This window comes from Bombyx mandarina, chromosome 01 (assembly GCF_030267445.1).
Source record: "Bombyx mandarina strain Sakado chromosome 01, ASM3026744v2".
NCBI classification, from domain to species: domain Eukaryota; kingdom Metazoa; phylum Arthropoda; class Insecta; order Lepidoptera; family Bombycidae; genus Bombyx; species Bombyx mandarina.
Window position 1 is genome coordinate 11,149,155 of NC_143208.1, and position 18,149 is coordinate 11,167,303.

The following is an 18,149-nucleotide window of genomic DNA, read 5'->3' on the forward strand; positions in this document are numbered from 1 at the left end:
TGAAAATATTAAATTTAATGCGTTCATTACTTTGTGTGTTGCTTTTTTATTTATCTTTTTTTTTCTTTTTTTTTTATTGCCCTTGTAGGCAGACGAGCATACGGCCCACCTAATGGTGAGTGGTCACCGTCGCCCATGGACTTCAGCAATGCCAGGGGCAGAGCCAAGCCGCTATTTACCGCTTAATACTCTCCACAAGCCTCGTTTGAAAAAGGACATGTCATAGCGCTCGGGAAACACCGTGGAGGGGAGCTCATTCCATAGCCGGATGGTACGTGGCAAAAAAGATCTCTGGAAACGCACTGTGGATGACCACAGTGGCTCCAGGTAGTATGGATGAACTCTACTCCGGTGGCGGACGGTGCGATGGTAAAAATGAGATGCCGGTATTATCTCGAACAATTCCTCAGAGCACTCAACTGGAAAGGTAATTTTCATAGAGTAATAAAGTTACGGTACATTCAGTAGGAAGTTTTTTTTTCTTGGTATTGGTGCTGATGGGTGGACCAGAGTTCCTAGACACAACGTGAACGCCGCCGCCTCCCTTCTAAAACACATCTATATTTAATAATTATGAAACACATTAAGCCGTTATCCATTGGAACTTACATCTCATCTTTCCAGTTGCTAAATTCACGTTGAGGGATCCATAGGCTCCAGTGGCCATATGATAGCAAGTGACCAGATATTTCGGCTTTGTTTCGAATCGGCGAGGTCATTTGCTTTGATAGACAAACAGGCTGTGACGTCGAGTGCGGGTGCAGGGTTAACTTCACACTCACGTTTGATTACAATTACAATTGAATACAATTACATTATATGTATTTTAACTAGGACGTAAAACTTACATATATTTAGCAGTACGGACTTTTAGCTTATAACTATACTCGTAGTAAGTGAGGTCTCAAAAGAATTCACATGTGAGCCTTCGATTCGTGGGCAAGATGGGGTCCAACTTGATTTGGGTAAACGCCGTATTACTGGCTTGTTACCATGACCACCACCACCGGCACCACCTCGCTGGTCTGTTGGTCAGCGAGCCGGACTACAACTTATTACAGTTCAAGCATACCACAAGTTCCGGGCTCGATTCTCCGTGGAAGTCAACATTTTTGCTAAAGATATTTGCTTTTTTTGAGTTACCTCATAGCATATAGATATACCTCATAGAAAATCCTAGTTTGGGAATCTTGAGTGTAGAAACCATACGTAATACCTATACTCTTTATCTTCCTAGTAATGTATTGCATGTGGTGACAGGATCAGCTTTCCTTATGTTTCTCCTCCATTTAGTTGCGGCTTCGGCATAATCGCCGGTAACATTGTATTTCCTCTTGTCCTTCAGCACTACATCTTTCCACTTTGTCTTGAGTCCTCTACGTCTCCGATCTAGCCCAACACTATCTACGAGTATTACCGTACCAACCATTACCGTACCAATAATTTACCGTACCAACACAGTTGTATGGAACTTTCGGTAGAATAAAATCGGTCCCATTTTAATTTACTAAGCATACGATTAATTTTCACAACAGAACAGAGTTAACTGAGGTCTCGGAGACTCGGTACGATTCGGGAGCTAAATTACGTGTCTAACGCAGCTGTTTCGCTCGGAGACTAATTACTGGCACTGTGTACTCACTCGAAGTGTCAAACACCGAAGCCACCCGTGAACGAAATGATGGAACCCTTGTGATTTATGCAGGTCCGTTTGTTCCAGCCATATTAGTAGAAAACTATTGATACGAGCTGCCGCCCTTCACAGGAATACTAAATAAATCTAAATTTTTTACGACAATTTGAGGGTAGAAATTTATTATCGCAATTCAACTCTTCAATTCCTTGAGATAATCCGTTCGTCGCTTCGTTTCGAATAGAACTGTCTTCACGTCACCTCTGTCGCTCTTTTACTGTCGTTTCGACTGTCTACAATTTTCCAGAACACTCCCTATAGAATTAGAACATTCGAGAACGTTCGAAGTTCGTCTTGCCCATGTCAAGAACATTCTCGGGGCCACAACAACACTCTTAATACAACTAGAATACTCAGTAAATACTCTAGGACATTCAAGAAATGTTTCCAGAACATTCGAGAGATGTTTCATTTGTTTCGATACCAGTTTTTGCAATCTGACGACAGGTTGCGTTACGAGGTAACTACTAGGTACTCCTCAAACGTTACTGTTACTTCCTTGTCACCCATGTGCAATACTTATTAAAATAATATCAGAATTTCTTTCCAAATTGATTTTATATAATTATAGTAAATGGGGTTCCCATTTTCCGTCAAACCTTAGTTTGACTGAGTGAGTACTGGTACAGGCACGTTGCTATAGCCTGTCTATACAGGAATAGCAATTGCAAACGCCTGTTGGAGGCCAACTTTCCCGAGAAAGAGACACAAAGACAGCAGGGCAGCCGACGTACCAAATTACTGAGTTTACTCGCTATTTAATTTGGATGGCAGAATTTACGTAATATCATCTATGAGAGAGAGAAAGAGAACATAATATACCTATGAACTAACAATCACAACACAAGCTGAGCTGCGAACTCGCCTTCCCAACTCATTTGCTATCCTTTGTAACAAATAAAAAATAAAAATAAACTCGATATGTGTGTTAGAAATATTTTCAATTTGAATCGATTTCGGTGATTATTTTCTTATTTAAAAACTGGTGGTTCTCACGGGACCACTCATTTACATGTTATCAAGATCTGACCAGTAGTTTTTGAGTTATCCTTACTACTAATGCAAATTTAATTGAATTCGAGTAAAATGATGATATAATAAATTATTATTATAATGTGATAAAATAATTTTAAATGAAAAAAAAAAGATATTTTGGATATTATTTAAGGGTAGTTTTTAATTTAAAATTAAGGAAAGAGATGTTCGATTTAGATTCCTTATTAGGAATTCCTACTTATCGTTTACTTAGTTGCGTTGCTATGAATATTGTATTTATAGTAGGTAATTGAGTGGGTTACTTAGTATACATAACTCACGTTACTACTTACATACATACATATGGTTAGAGTTATTTAAATTATTTTATTTGTAATATTATTTTTGTTTACAATACGAAATAATTTTTTTGCAGTAATGGATATATTTTTTTAATTGTTAGATGGTTGGATGAGATCATGGACCACCTGGTATCAACTGATATCGGAGCTATAGATATCAACAACGTAAATACGATCATGTCTCAAGCTGGGTGTCCTGAGATATGAGTGATAAGTCTCAGTTTTATAGTACAACGTCTGTCCTAGCATTCTACCCGAAACACATTACTGCTTCACGCCAGAAAGAAGCGGCGCTCACTAGACGCCCTACCACCACTAATTACGTAGGTAATAACAGGGGTTAAAGTATTAAATTGCCGTTTTATTGTAATAGGTAGTTCTACCAGGTACTTGTACTACTTGTAACAGGAACCTTCATGGTTTGAGATTTTTGAGTGAAACTTTTTTTAAAGGGAACCTAGACCTACCTACCTAAACGCGTGTTGAAACTTTTGTTGCCTTGTTGAATCGATACAAAAATGAAGGAAAATTGGATCAAATTGTGACATGTGATGAAAAGTGGATTCTTTAAGATAACCATAAGCGAAAAATGTAATAGCTGACCCCAGGTCAAACGCCGCAACAGTGTCCTAAAGCAAAGCTTACCAATAAAAAGGTAATGGTAACTGTTTGGTGGTCTCAGCATGGTGTTATTCATTATAGCTTTCTCCGATCTGGTCAAGCAATAATGGCTGATGTCTACTGTACCGAACTCTGAACAATTATAGCAAAACTTGTAGTGAAACAGCCCCGACTAATGAATCGACCTTCACCATTATTGCTTCATGATAACGCGAAACCTCATACAGCACGAGAAACCGTTTTAACTCTACAGAAACTACAATTAGAAACCTTTCGTCACCCTTCGTATTCGCCAGACCTTGCTCCAACAGACTACCATTTTTTTCATGATTTGGACAATTTTTTACACGATAAAAAGTTTTCTTCCCAGGAGACAATACAAAATGCTTTCACACAGTTTGTAGAATCTATATCACCAGAGTTCTATCGCAAAGGCATAAATAACCTTACTATTAGATAGCAGCAATGTATAGATAATAGTGGTAGATATTTTGATTAAATAAATATGTAAAATAAATAAATAAAAGAATTTGAATGTTTCAGTACAAATCGGCAATTTCACACTTTAACCCCTGATATTTTGGCGGGTTTCATTTTATTCCACAACGCTATTCCTTCATTGTGGAAATCGGGTATGTTTCCAATGCATTTCCAGTCCTTCAAGATAAAACATCTGGCAAGGGCTTCCCCTCAGTTGTAATTAAAATATGTTTCTCGGAAAACAGAACTTCGAGGATTTTGCGAAACCTATTTATAATTTACGATGTTACTTAATTTTAGAAACGTTGTGCGAGTCCATTGTAAATGTAAACAAACCGAGTGCCAAGTTGTGTTTTCTATGTTTACATATTCCCAATTATTTATTTATTTCTTGTTTAAATTCACATTGGCACTTTCGTCTTATGAATACGTTATTTAGTATTAAAGCGTCTTTTACTTCGTTTCTTTTTAAAGAGACAGTTTTTACTGGTGGTAGGACCTCTTGTGAGTCCGCATGGTTTGGTACCCACCACCCTGCCTATTTCTGCCGTGAAGCAGTAATGCGTTTCGGTTTGAAATTGCCGCACCCTGGCAGCCGTTGTAACTGTACTTCATACCTTAGAATTTATATCTCAAGGTGGGTGGCACATTTACGTTGTAGATATCTATGGGCTCCGGTAACCACTTAACACAAAGTGGGCTGTGAGCTCGTCCACCCATCTATGCAATAGATAAATAAAGGTTATTTTAGTAGATACGATACAATAGTTCTTATACCTGATAATAATATGACGTATCAAGTATCTGTTTAGATTTGAAATAGATTTGCTTTCAGATAAAACGTTCGGCTAAGCAATTTGTGGTAAATATTTCAAAGACTGATATATATAATGCATCATCTCTTAAGCCGTATTGATTTTTGTCGTCCTCTCGTCTGTAGGGCAAGAAGGAAGATGGCGCGATTGTGGGGTAGAGACGATAGAAGCCCCCTTCAATGAGTAGCTCTGAGCTCACCCTCGGCGTGGGGGTTGCGTTACGTAAACGAGGACTTACGATTGTTATGTCACATTAAGGACATTGACCGAGCTTATCAGGCGACTTTGAAAGTTTTCAAGGAGTACGTCCCACGTGTCAGGACGCCGAGCCCGATCAAGTTTGTTTTCAACTTTCCGAGTGCGTCAGATGCTCGTGTAACTTGTAGAGAAATTTTATGTAATTTGCCTTTTGGAAGGACATAACAAAAATATTTAAAATTACTTTCAATTCTTCTATTATTTCTGACCTTTAAGCCGCTTTCAGACTACGCTATAATATAATAGCAGGTATATAGCTCAAAGCACAACAATATCGCACACCATACTTTGTTATGGACACGTTCACGCTGTACTGTAAGTATATATTATTGGCTAAGTACCTATAGGCTGCTTTATTATATGGCACTATAATATAGCGTAGTCTGAAAGCAGTTTTAGGATGTTTTACAATTTTTGTTGTCACGGACGACTATGGATATAATATGATAACAGTAAAAAAACGCGAGATTAAAACGTAAAATAGTTTTAATGATGTTTACAACTCTTTAAAGCCAAAAAAAAAAAAAAAGAATTTAACGAAGCTAAAACATATTTTATCAGTATTTTAATTTCATATTGTTTTGGAATAGATTTGGGCTGAAGACGATAATGATAATATGCTATCTTATTTTCAAGTCCGGTGATTTACTCTTGCCAAAAAAAAAATTGTTTTTTTCAAATTGTAATGCGCATTCGTGTTGAAGTATAATAGTACTGGAAGAAATGTGGTACCGTACCTAGAGGGCCTGCATTAAAACCAAAGATATTGAAAAATATACTTTTTTTATGTCTATTATATTTTTATGTGTATTATAGTATAGAATAATATTATTATTACACAAGTTTCTTCTATCTACGTTTCGGTTTTCTACAGCTATTTTTTAAGTACCTACATATTAGTAAATTGAACAAAGATTTAGGTAGGTACATGAGACAATTAATGTTGTATTTATGAGTGATATTATCTTGCGTATCTAATATGTAGACAGGAACTTTTGAGATCAGTTATATAACCATAAATTGGTTTTATTTGTAGTGTCTGTGCAGTCTATAGTATCTATATCCAGTGTAGGCTATTACAATACCGCGGATCCGTCCTGGGTCCAGCAGATACCGACCTTAGCAAGTAAATAAGTAGTATCTAATATTGATAGTAGATTATAAGCTAGCTCTGTTTCGTACTACCATCGTACTTATTTATACAAAAAAGCATTCGTCCGTTTTAATGTACCTAAACGAGATTATTGAATAGAGCGAGGTGCAAAACCGTATGGCATGGACAGTATGAATCATAATGAGCGCCCTCTTTTATTCATAGCATGTTACTAATGAGTATTATTTTACTACAGACTGTTTTTTTTCTCCTACCTATGGTGATAGCCTTGAGAGGCTATTTCAGCTTCACCCTAACGTGTAGGTGAGCTCACGGGGCTCAAACGTGAGTGTTGCTAAAACGGGCCCTGGCAAGAGCAGTGCTTCGCAGAATCTACCACCGGATCGGAAATGCGACTCGCTGAGAAGATCCAGCGAGAAACTCAGTAGGTTGTGTCTGTGGGTTAATTCGCTCGTCGAGCCCTTCGTCGCAAGCGACGGCTTCGACGAGGACGGTGACCGGTGCTTGTGGTACCTAAAAGCACCGTTAATGGATCGGGAGGATCCGTAATGACGTGTTTTGGGCTACAGACTGAGTTGTACCTACTATGGTATTATTATATCACCTGTTATTTGAGTTGATGACAGTGATGTTACCTATTTTGACTTATACATATACCTAATGTATCAATAGAAGTTAGATACAAAAAACTAGATTTATTTCGAGTCGTTAGTCACTACTGTGATTTCATTTTAATAGGTAATATTTGACAATTCATCAAAATTCATCATCGTACGTAACCTTGTAACGGCGCTAATAAAATAATAATTTTTTTCGTTTTGATAGAACTGCACACTTTTTTTAATTACGATTACATATTTATTGTAATAATGACCGCTACGAGTAATTTTACGATTTGTTTTCACTAATAAACCATGTACCTAATTTATGACACTAGCAACGCCATCTAGTTTATTTTTGTTGACTTATTGCCTTAAATGCTGGCCAAATCTAAGTAGCTATATTACACTGTTATTGAGATGCTTCAAAATCAGTGACGGCATGGTTTATATGAACGAGCTTTGGTAAACATAAGCTGCTATGGTGGATGAAGAATTCAAAGCTTACTTTATGTCGATTTACTAGTCATTAATACCACAATGTTGATTTTTTCCCACGCTGGTAGCCTAAGGGGCTATTCCAGTTAAATTGTGATTGGTAAATGAGATCATAACCTGAAAGAATGTACTAACACTGGCCCTAGCAAGAGCAGTGCTTCGCAGAATCGACTACAGGGTCGAAATCGCGACCCACTGAGAAGAACAACGTTTACTGTCACCCACCCGCCAGCACAGTTAAGATTGACATGCTTAGGTCGAAGGTCGGATTGCCCAAAGAGGTCACGCGCACCCCGCGATTCGGGGATATCATTTGCATTTTATACGTTTTATACTCAGTGTATACCTAGTATGCTCAGTGTATACCTAGTATGCTCAGTGTATACCTAGTATACTCAGTGTATACCTAATATAAACAAATCAATTAAAAAAATACATAGCAGTTGCCATTACCTAGCCACAAGTTAGGTTAGAGAGAACCGAAAGCTATCTCCCGGCTACAACAAACACAACAGGGTAACCACACAAAAAACCAGTTTCATAAAACTAACAACAAAAGGAACATTTTTGGCAGGTAAAAAAGGGATCGCTCCTATACTCTTACTAATCCCAGGTCTAGCCACTCACGAATTCATGCGATTTGGCAACGTCGCTGTCACTGGCTATAAGGGTGGATAGAGCGGCAACGTCGCCCTGGACTAACATTACGATACACGAGCCATCAATGCATTAATTCTATACGAAGGAAAGGTTCCGATACAACGCGACGTCTATGACGGACGCATCAGAAATTTGTAAACAATCTTTGTTATTTGTGGAAAAATTATTAATTATCCATAATAGCGTAGATTCAGGGTAAATATGAGAATGTTAGTTGATACGAAAATCATATGAGGCTTTATTAGTATTTAAGTCGTATACTGTAAATATTTTGTTACGTTTTTGAACGATAACTTCGTTTATCAATATTTTTAATGAACAGACAATTTCCAAATTTATCTCTGGCGATTCAAAGAAGTCAATGGATATGTTCAGCTTCCCAAAATCAAGTAGTGGAATTGCGATCGTCAAAGCTAGTATTTTTAAACGTAAATAAAACCATTAAAATAAGTATGTATCCGGAAATTAAGTGTTTTTGAATACGAACGACCTCGTTCTGGGAGACAATTTTCACAAGCACCACGATTAAAATAACTGTGAATTTTAATATTATTGCGTTTCTTATCCAAATAGAACAGCTTGTCTAAACTTAAAATATGAACTACAAAATCTTTATAGATCGTGTTAATGATTTAAAAAAAATATGGTTCCGTATTCCGATGGCAAACAATGGAAGTGTTAATTTCAATGTGACAACAACTTCGTCACATCCGTCTATTCGTATATTATATTGCTTCTATTTTACTCGAAAACATGGCACTGTACAGATGAAATTAGGAAGGTCGGCGTATTCTACATACCGTTAGACAATGGACGTATGAAAATTTAAATTAGATTTTATTTATTAGGCCTTATGATATCGCACAAAAATAATTCAAGTGGATAAAGTATGTGGCTTCGGAATGTTGTTATTTGTTGTTTTTGGGGATTATAAAATGGTAAAGTAAAATTGTTTTGTTTGTGTAGACGGATAACGAGCTCATGGCCCACCTGGTGTTAAGCTGTTACCTGAGCATGTAGACATCACATAGTGTGAATGCCGCCAATCACCTAGAGACCAGAGATCTGTTGTCTAAATTATATTATAATTATTCAAATACGATTGTTATTTGTTCATCATGGAAGTCATTCGTTAACATGTGTTAAGCACGTATTTCATTAGAAAAATTACTACCTACCAATGAGATTTGAACACCCGACATAGGCCCATCGCTCGATAAGAATACACCGGACCTTTATCCTTTAGGCCACGATGACTTCATTATCGAAGATAAGAGAAAGATTTTTGATCAAGAATACTTATTGGAATTACGGAACATTTTCTACTAGACACTGGTTTGAGTTATTTAGTTTAGGATGGAAGGATTGCGATTGGCTCGGCGGTCTTACGAGCTGAGGGTACAACCGGGCACCGCTTCCTCCTCCGTGCGTCGTGTTCCTCAGTGCTGAGGATCGTAACCTTTACGGAATACATACTTAAAGGTTTTCTTGGGTAAACTGCTAGTGGTGGATTCCCGCGTCCTTCCACAGCAGAATTCCAGAGGCGATTTAGTTCCTCTTGGCTACTGAAGCCCTAGTTCAGGTTAGTGACCGCCGCCCGTTGCTCGGCATTACATTTTTACGGCCGGGTAGGTGACATACCAACCTAATGGTTGATACTTCTTGAGTGCGTCTATCACTGGATCGGTATCGCGATCCGCTGAAAAGATCCGACATCGGGCTAATTCTATGGGCTCAGTGTAACGTTGAATTCTTTGGCGAGTCGATGAGTAAATTGACCCGTTTTTTGATTGCTGTCAGCACTAGTACCGGAGGCCTTGAACTTGGTGAAAATGACCTTTAAATATTCCACTACATACAAACGAACTTATAAAGCTAATAAAAGCTAGCACGCTTAATTGCAAATCGCGGTCAGACTGATGTTATTAGATTTATAGCTTTGGCTGTTTATGTTGTCTCCGGAACCATTCAGCGTGGGTTGTCTGGCATGAAATGTCCTAATGTTTTCGATTGCCCAGCCCTCGAAATGCGACTATTGGGCATCAAGCAATCCTTTAATGCCAAAAAAACTTTGAGAGTATTTCAAAACTTAGTGAATATCTAAACATGAGATATTAACTAGTAACTAAGCTGTAATGTTTTTACAGATTTTGGTAAAATCTGCAATTTAATTAAGACCATCATCACACACAAAGACTCACAGGATTAATAATAATTTACAATTAATAATTTTTATTATTCAATTCAGTTGAACCGCATTTATAAAATAGATATTTTCAAATTAACATGTAGGTATGCACAATGAAATAAATACATACATACATAAAACAGAACATCTCCGAGTAAACAGACGATATGTTGTTTCGGGGACGACTTAGGTATATTATAGCAAGACATCAAAGGCAAAATATCGCGCCTTTAGATTTGAAGTGGAATCCAAAATTCTTGTTTTTTTGGCAAGCAGGTACGCAGCGGCTTGGCTCTGTCCCTGCCATTGCTGAAGTCCATGGGCGACGGTAACCACTCACCATCAGGTGGGCCGTATGCGCGCTCGCTGCTTACAAGGGCAATAAAAAAAAAACACCAAAATGTAACTGAAGAAATGTAATTTTTTGTTTTTGATACTTTAAGGTATGCACTTGATTGAAAAGAGATCGAAAGAGTAATTTGTCCTTTGTTAGACTAAAAGAGACAGTTTAATTTTAAAAACTGATAGAATACATATTTATAAGTATGTAGTTTGAAGTATAAAACTCATTTTCTTAAAGTTTTTGGTTGAGCCATTTCAATTCTCAAGGTTCAATATAAAAATTAATATGAAATCTCGTTTCACTATCCAACGACGGCTTGCAGACTGGTGTTAATTTAGAACGCGGCACACATGAAGTAACCTATGCTGAACAGTTCCTATTCAAACAGAACTTGCTAAAATATATCGACAGAGATTTTTAAATAAGATAACGCATTTTTTTTCAGATTTGTTATTTGTTACACAATGAAAATTAATTCATCGAGGAACTCGTTGTAAACATGAGCTCGGTTTTCAACCAAAAACACATACCTATCGTATTTTGATTGAAGGCCCAACAAAAACTCCACCTACTTACAAAGATTAAACTCAAAAGGCCGAAAAAAGACGTGAACATGTAGAATGAACAGGCAAGCCAACAAAACGCGTGTTCTTTATGTATAATAATATACTTTTTGAATCTTTTTAAATTATTATTTTGAAATTTCGATTAAGATCGAAGTTAACAGCATTATAAAAAAAAGCCAGCAGAGTGCCGGTGCGACGACTGAAATTACTTCCGTTTTACCCGTTAAAAAGGCGACGAAATCCGAGTCTGCCTTTGAAGTGAAATTCAATTTATGCCCGAGAGTGCCGACTACGGTAGTGAACTAGGAAAATTTTCTCGTTAGACGGAAGAAATTATTCCTTCGGGAAGACATACTGTTGAAAGATATATATGTATATGTGCATATGATATAGGTATGTACATACATATTTTGATTTAAATATCGGTGTTAGGTGCAGTAACAGACAATTTAAAAATGGAATTAAGTTTGCCGTTTTGTTTATTGCGGTGTGACGCCCACTGAGTTTCTCGCCGGATCTTCTTAGTGGGTTGCGTTTCCGATCCGGTGGTAGATTCTGCGAAGCACGGCTCGTACTAGGACCAGTGTTAGCAACACTCCGGTTTGAGCTCACCAACACGTCAAGGCGAAGCTGAAATAGCCACTCAAGGCTATAAGTAAGGAAAAAAAAAAACGATGTGACTTCTTTTTTGGTGTTTGTAACATTTTGAATCGACGATCATGGTCTGACTAGTAAGTTAAATAAGATAGTAGAAATGGGTTACGGGAGCGGCTGAGTAGCTAATGCATAACCACTAGAAGACAATCTTACATATCCACAAGAAAGAAGCCTCGTTAGCAGGTGAACCTTGGGGTACACCTGATTGAGTGGTCACTGGAAATCATAGGAGTAACTTTATAGAATACATCATTGTACGTTTGAACTTATAAATACAAAATTAAGCCGGAGCGTCAAATCTTTGTATTTATTTTTAAATCTCAAAAGCAGATTCATGTGGAATAGCGCTGTGAAATACCTACCAAACATTAGAGTTGCCTTTTCTCGAATAGTTTATAACATATTTCGGGTGTGGACTCTTTTATCATAGCGACTTCGAACAAATCGTGAGGTGCAAATTTTTAAATATGTAGTAGTTTTTTCCCTTTTTCATTACGTATCACGATCACACTACACTGTAGGTATACACTACTAAATGCTTTCCAGAATATTTTAGTGCTGTGAGCCGTAAGGGACTTAGCATCTGTTTCCGCAGCATTGCAACAATCATTCGCCGATAAAACAAATATCTAATTCATTATCTTTAATATAGGTACGTACTTGAATGTGCTGACAAAATATATATAAAATAATATATAAATATTTACTAACAATCACGCCACGTTAACTGGTCCCGTGATAAGCTCGTAAAGAACTTGTGTTACAGGTACCAGATAACGGATATAAATGTAAGATTTTTATTATACACATACACATATTTAATATACATCCATAACCCTGGAAAACACATTTATATTTATCATACAAATATCTTCCCTTGGCGGGATTCGAACCCGCAACCCCCTTGTGTAGTGACTATGTCACTTACCACTACACCAGACGGCCGTTATACAACAAAAAGCAATCACTGTCTTTATAAGAAAAGAAAAAAATAGCGATCTCAAATAAAATTTACGTTCAGAGTGCATCTAACAACAACGACGTTTAGTTAAAAGTTTTAATCGATGGATGAAGGTTCAATTACCTAATGGAGTTTTACATACGACACGACCCATCACGCCATCCCGTCCCTCGTCTCGACGAAGTGCTTTTACTTGCTTTAAAGCAATTATTTTGTGATGCTTTTAGATTTGTATATTCGTATCCCTTAACTTATTATAATTAACGTAGGTAGGTATATGTGTTACGCTTGTTCGAGGGGTCTGGTTAGATAAATCGATCGGAGATTTTTTTTTTTTGCCGGCCATGAAATAATATCTATGTTTGTCTCCTCGAAGTATTAAATATATTCGCCTTTCTTTTGCACAGTAATAAAATAATATTAAATACTAAATATCGATAAGTTTTCAACCTACGTTTCGGAAATTAAAACCTTGGAACGTGAGGTCGAAATCTGGAATGTATTTCAAAACAGCTGTGCCCTTTGTCTGTCTGCCTGTCTTTAAAGGTCGTAACGCGTAAAATAAGCCTGAGGATGGCCTATTGTCTAATTCATGGTGTTAACCCGAAGAGTTTGCCACTGGATATTCCCAGCGGGTTGCGTTTGTGATCCCGTGGTCATGTAAGCAAAGCAGTCGCTATTTAGTGCTTAGGCTTCCCTCTTTTTTTTTATTGCCCTTGTAGGCAGACGAGCATACGACCCACCTCATGGTGAGTGGTTACCGTCGCCCATGGACTTCAGCAATGCCAGGGGCAGAGTCAAGCCGCTGCCTACCGTTTAATACTCTCCACAAGCCTCTTTTAAAGAAGAACATGACATGCCCCTGGGAGCACTGGGACAGTTGCAGCAGCCCCGCCCTCCTTTCCGAGACTTCGGGTTCTTTGTCCTGTCTAAGCGGCCAGATCTCTGGATCAAATGTGATCCTTCCATAAAAAATGGACGTGGTATGATGATTAATCTACCTGCGAGGCTGATTATTCTACCTCTCAATTCGCCTTAATGCTATTATTTATTTTGGTTATTAGCAAACGATCATACAGTTCACTTGATGAGGAGTGGTCACCGATGCTAATGGACAAACTGAGCGATCGCTCTCGATTTATTGCTCTTTGAAACCTTCGTTATTTAAATTATGAATGTTCGTATTATATAATTATTTGAACTAGGTATACAGGACCTACAGGACAGGACAGGACTACATATTTTTAGTTTAGCATATTTTCGGTAAAATAATTTTAGCTCAATTAATTTTTTTGTTTATAGGTATAATTAATTATTGTTACTAAAATAATCTATCGTTACATTAGAAGATTACTTAGTAATTATAGCTGCTATAAAGTGCTTGCCTGTTAATTTGGCGGTGGAGGTTGCTGAAGTCGTGTCGCATCTTCTGATCTAAAAAGAAACTTTGCTTTTTTCGCTCCGTATTTTGTACCGCATGTTTCATGGAGAATGATATTAAGAATTGATTAGTTTGTTTCTATCGTTTCGCCATCGTACCACTCAACACTAGAGCAGAGTACGTCTCTGTTATCTGGAATCGCTTCTTTCGTCCGCATTTTAAGAGATCTTTTCTATCATCGGTCACCCGTCTCTGGACTGAATTGTCCTTCGCGAGGACCATCGAGAAATGCTGAACCTACGGGCCCATAAGTACGTTTTCTTTCGTTGACACAAAAACAAGAAGAGAATAAATTTACTATTAACTTCTTATTGCTATTAGCGGCGTAACCGAAAATATCCTGTTTCTCAGGTAATAACGGAACGTATCTTGGTCATATCTCTATTTTTATCATTACTGATTCAAACCTTCTCAAAAATTACAATGTTCGGGTAAATTTAAAAGCGCATTAGATTTTTTCAACTATTCACTTAAATAATAAAATTCTTTAGAGATCTCCCCGTCATTTTCTGTGGCGGGTCACAGAATACACAAACCGTTCCTAATCCTATGCTATTGCTACGTACCTATGCATATTTATTATTGATACAAAAGCTCCTAAGGGTTGAAATGTCGAAAAATTGTTAGCTCAGCCCCTAAAGAATAAGTAAGATTAGATGTAGGTATTATGTAAATGGCAATAGTAACTGTTTGAAAAAAAAAAAAAAGGTTTTAGCATGAAAGCATAATGACAGACGAAGAAACAATACCGGATTGTTTAAAATTTTAAATAACGAAGGTTTCAAATTTTTCGTCAAGTAAATACCTACTGGCGTGCTTACAATGCTGCTAGTTTTCAACAAATTTGCGGCTTATCGATGTTGGACGTAGGCTCATGCGATTGTTGATACTTTAAAGCATTTGATACCTTCCTGGGACCGTAATCCGAGCGATGTTTTGACGCGACACCATTAAACTTAGGCGTCGTTCTTCTAACAATGCTCCATTATTTAACGTCAACAATTCCAATAGGATACGCTCCAACGCTGCTCCTGATGCAACGCAGTCTAAGTAGGATCGTAATAAGACGTCAATGTATCACAACAATGGGACAATATTTCGGATATTTTAATCATAGGTAGGCTTAGTAGACGCCATGAAATTCCGTTCCGCTTCTAGCATGCATAAACTACTTTTTGTAAGACTAGAAAAATTCAATTCTATTTCTTATAAGGAAGTACGGCGTAGTTTTTCCAACTATGGTACATTGTACAAGAATATTATTAGTGTCTAGGTACACATTTTACCAAGTACGATGAGCACTTATGATTTTTTTACTCATTCACGTTTTGTTTATTATAGGTACTTACGAAAAAAGTGTTATGAAGCAAATTTGATCTTTATTTTTAGTCGCTATAGTTCAATATCACATTGTTTGCCGGCTTAGATAAGCGTACTACTTATATTATGTTATCTGAATTCGGTTAGAATGGCAATCGTCATAAAATTGGAGGAAAAAATAATGAGTGAGTATTAAATACTGTTGCCTATATCTATTTCATATTTATGTATATTTATGGACCTATCTAAGACCGTTCCAATTTTTTTTATTTAATAGAGTCAGATTAAATTTGACAGGAATGGACTGCATTGTAAGATACACTTGATACAGGAAGTTATTTGGTGTTCTTTTTTTTTTGTAAACGTATTATGTATTATCAATAGCCAAGACACGTGTACAGGTGTAATGGCACTTTAATAAATTCATTCAGTATCGTATCGAAGTCCACAAAGTTCATGCACTGGCTAAAGGTCGTCATTCACAATATAACAGTTCAACGACACGAGCGTAACATGACACCTAGCGCCATCTCTTATCGACACAAAAACAATAATCCATTAGCCACTACTACTCACGTGAAAAGTCCGTCTTGTGTTTACGTGACGCGTTCACAATTTTCGTATAATATGGCACATGTCGAACAATTGCACTCGTTTCTCGATAAACAATTCACAAGACATGCAAATGTCATCGAGCTCGCGATCACAAGGGCCCGGAACGGACTGTTCTACGTTCAGACGAGAACAGTATCGTTCCTCGGCGATCCCTTTCGTGCCTAGGGCTGACGCGCGGCCGGTCCGCACATTGGTTGCCACACGGGCCAATCGCCGCTTCGGATGCACTCTCTTACCACTGGCTGTTAGCGTCATACGGAAAAAGCGGTGGGGAAAATACTATCGAATTCACCTACACTAGAGAGAGCTGAATGCTGACTCTTCTCCCGCCATTCGTTTAACCAACAAATTGGCATGCGAAGCCACACCGCTCTATATAAGACACCAATCGGCTGTAACCGATTAAAGTTTAATTTTATTTACTATTTAGTTTTACCTAAATCTGTAATCATCGCAGGACAAATGATTGATTATTTTTATCTGCCCGCGAAACACGTAGGCATATGGATACACCTAACTATTATTTATCATGCTCGTGTTGGTTTTATGCATTCACAACTAGGTGTACAAGTCATATCGCAATGGCCACCGTTTCCGTCCCAGACTCCACGAAGCATAACAACTTAACAACGAGTTCGCAGTTCACACCGACGTGTGGAAATCTGACGACCACACACGATCTATTTGTTCGAGCACAAAATTGTAACTTTGTTTATGGTTTTGTGTTACATTTTTGTTTGGGTATGTTCTTTCCGTCTTGGATATGCTGGTTACTAGATTAGCAAACTCGACATTGATAAATATATCGAGGATTTATCATTTGTTTTACGGCATGATATACCTACGTAATCTACCCTCGTTATCAATTTTGAGCGGAAATATAGTACTATGTGATATTTACGAGTATTCACACTTGAATAAATTCGCATCAAATATTCATAGTCATATTTTCCGTTCTAAATCCGTGATTTCCAACTTAATTAAGCAACTCGTAAATGAACTAAACTACTGTCAATAAATTTCATAGTTATATTAACTTGGTGAGCACCTAAATAATCCGATATTGTTACGCAACAGTATTTTGATATATGAAATTGTTTTTATTCTTCTACACAATTTATCTTAAACACATTTTCAATTTGAATTAATTTTCAATATACCTAATCTTTAGCTAAAGACGTAAAAAGCGGCGAGGCTTTATTAAAAAAAAAACATACCAATCGAAATATTTTCAATACCTCAGAGAAATGATTAATACTCTTAGTGTGAGACTGCCCCACTATATAGGTAGGTACCTACCTAAGTATATTAAAATAAATGAAATCGGTTGTTAGCCGACGTTATCTAACGCTGACCAATGTAATGTTTATTTAACACTCGATAATATCCAACGCACCTAGCTAGACTAAACAATAGAATTGTAAAACACCAGAGGTAAGGGCTATGATACAGCACAAGTAAAACGGAGACATTTGATATGGCGACGTAATTCCAAGTATTCTTTATTGTGATTTTTAGACTCGTAGATACGTATTTTGCGCCAGGTCATAGATTTATGCTCTAGAAAGCGTAGGTACGGCCTTTTCTTGGAATAAGCCCTGACACCCAATCTTTAGCCCGAAATCTACTATTATTTGTACCTATAGAAGATATTGGAACATTTGTGTTTTGCTCAGTTTCAGTTCTTTAAGTACCCACCTACTACCATAATATGTCTTATGGAGAGTGCTCTGTGAATGCTTTGAGATGGCTCATTTATCATCTTCATTCCAGTACCCTGATTAGGGAAAGGTACACGCTGCTAGCACCAGAAAACCGGCGGTTTCATTCATAGGGCGTTATGGAGGCACCTCTCTGGCTACATTCTTAAATTTCCACTTTTCCGTTCTCTCCAGCGAGCGACCGCTCTTATGTGAAATCTTCGTATTTCATAGACTTATCACTTATACCTAACAGGGGTGGCCAGCCGGTAGATCGCGATTG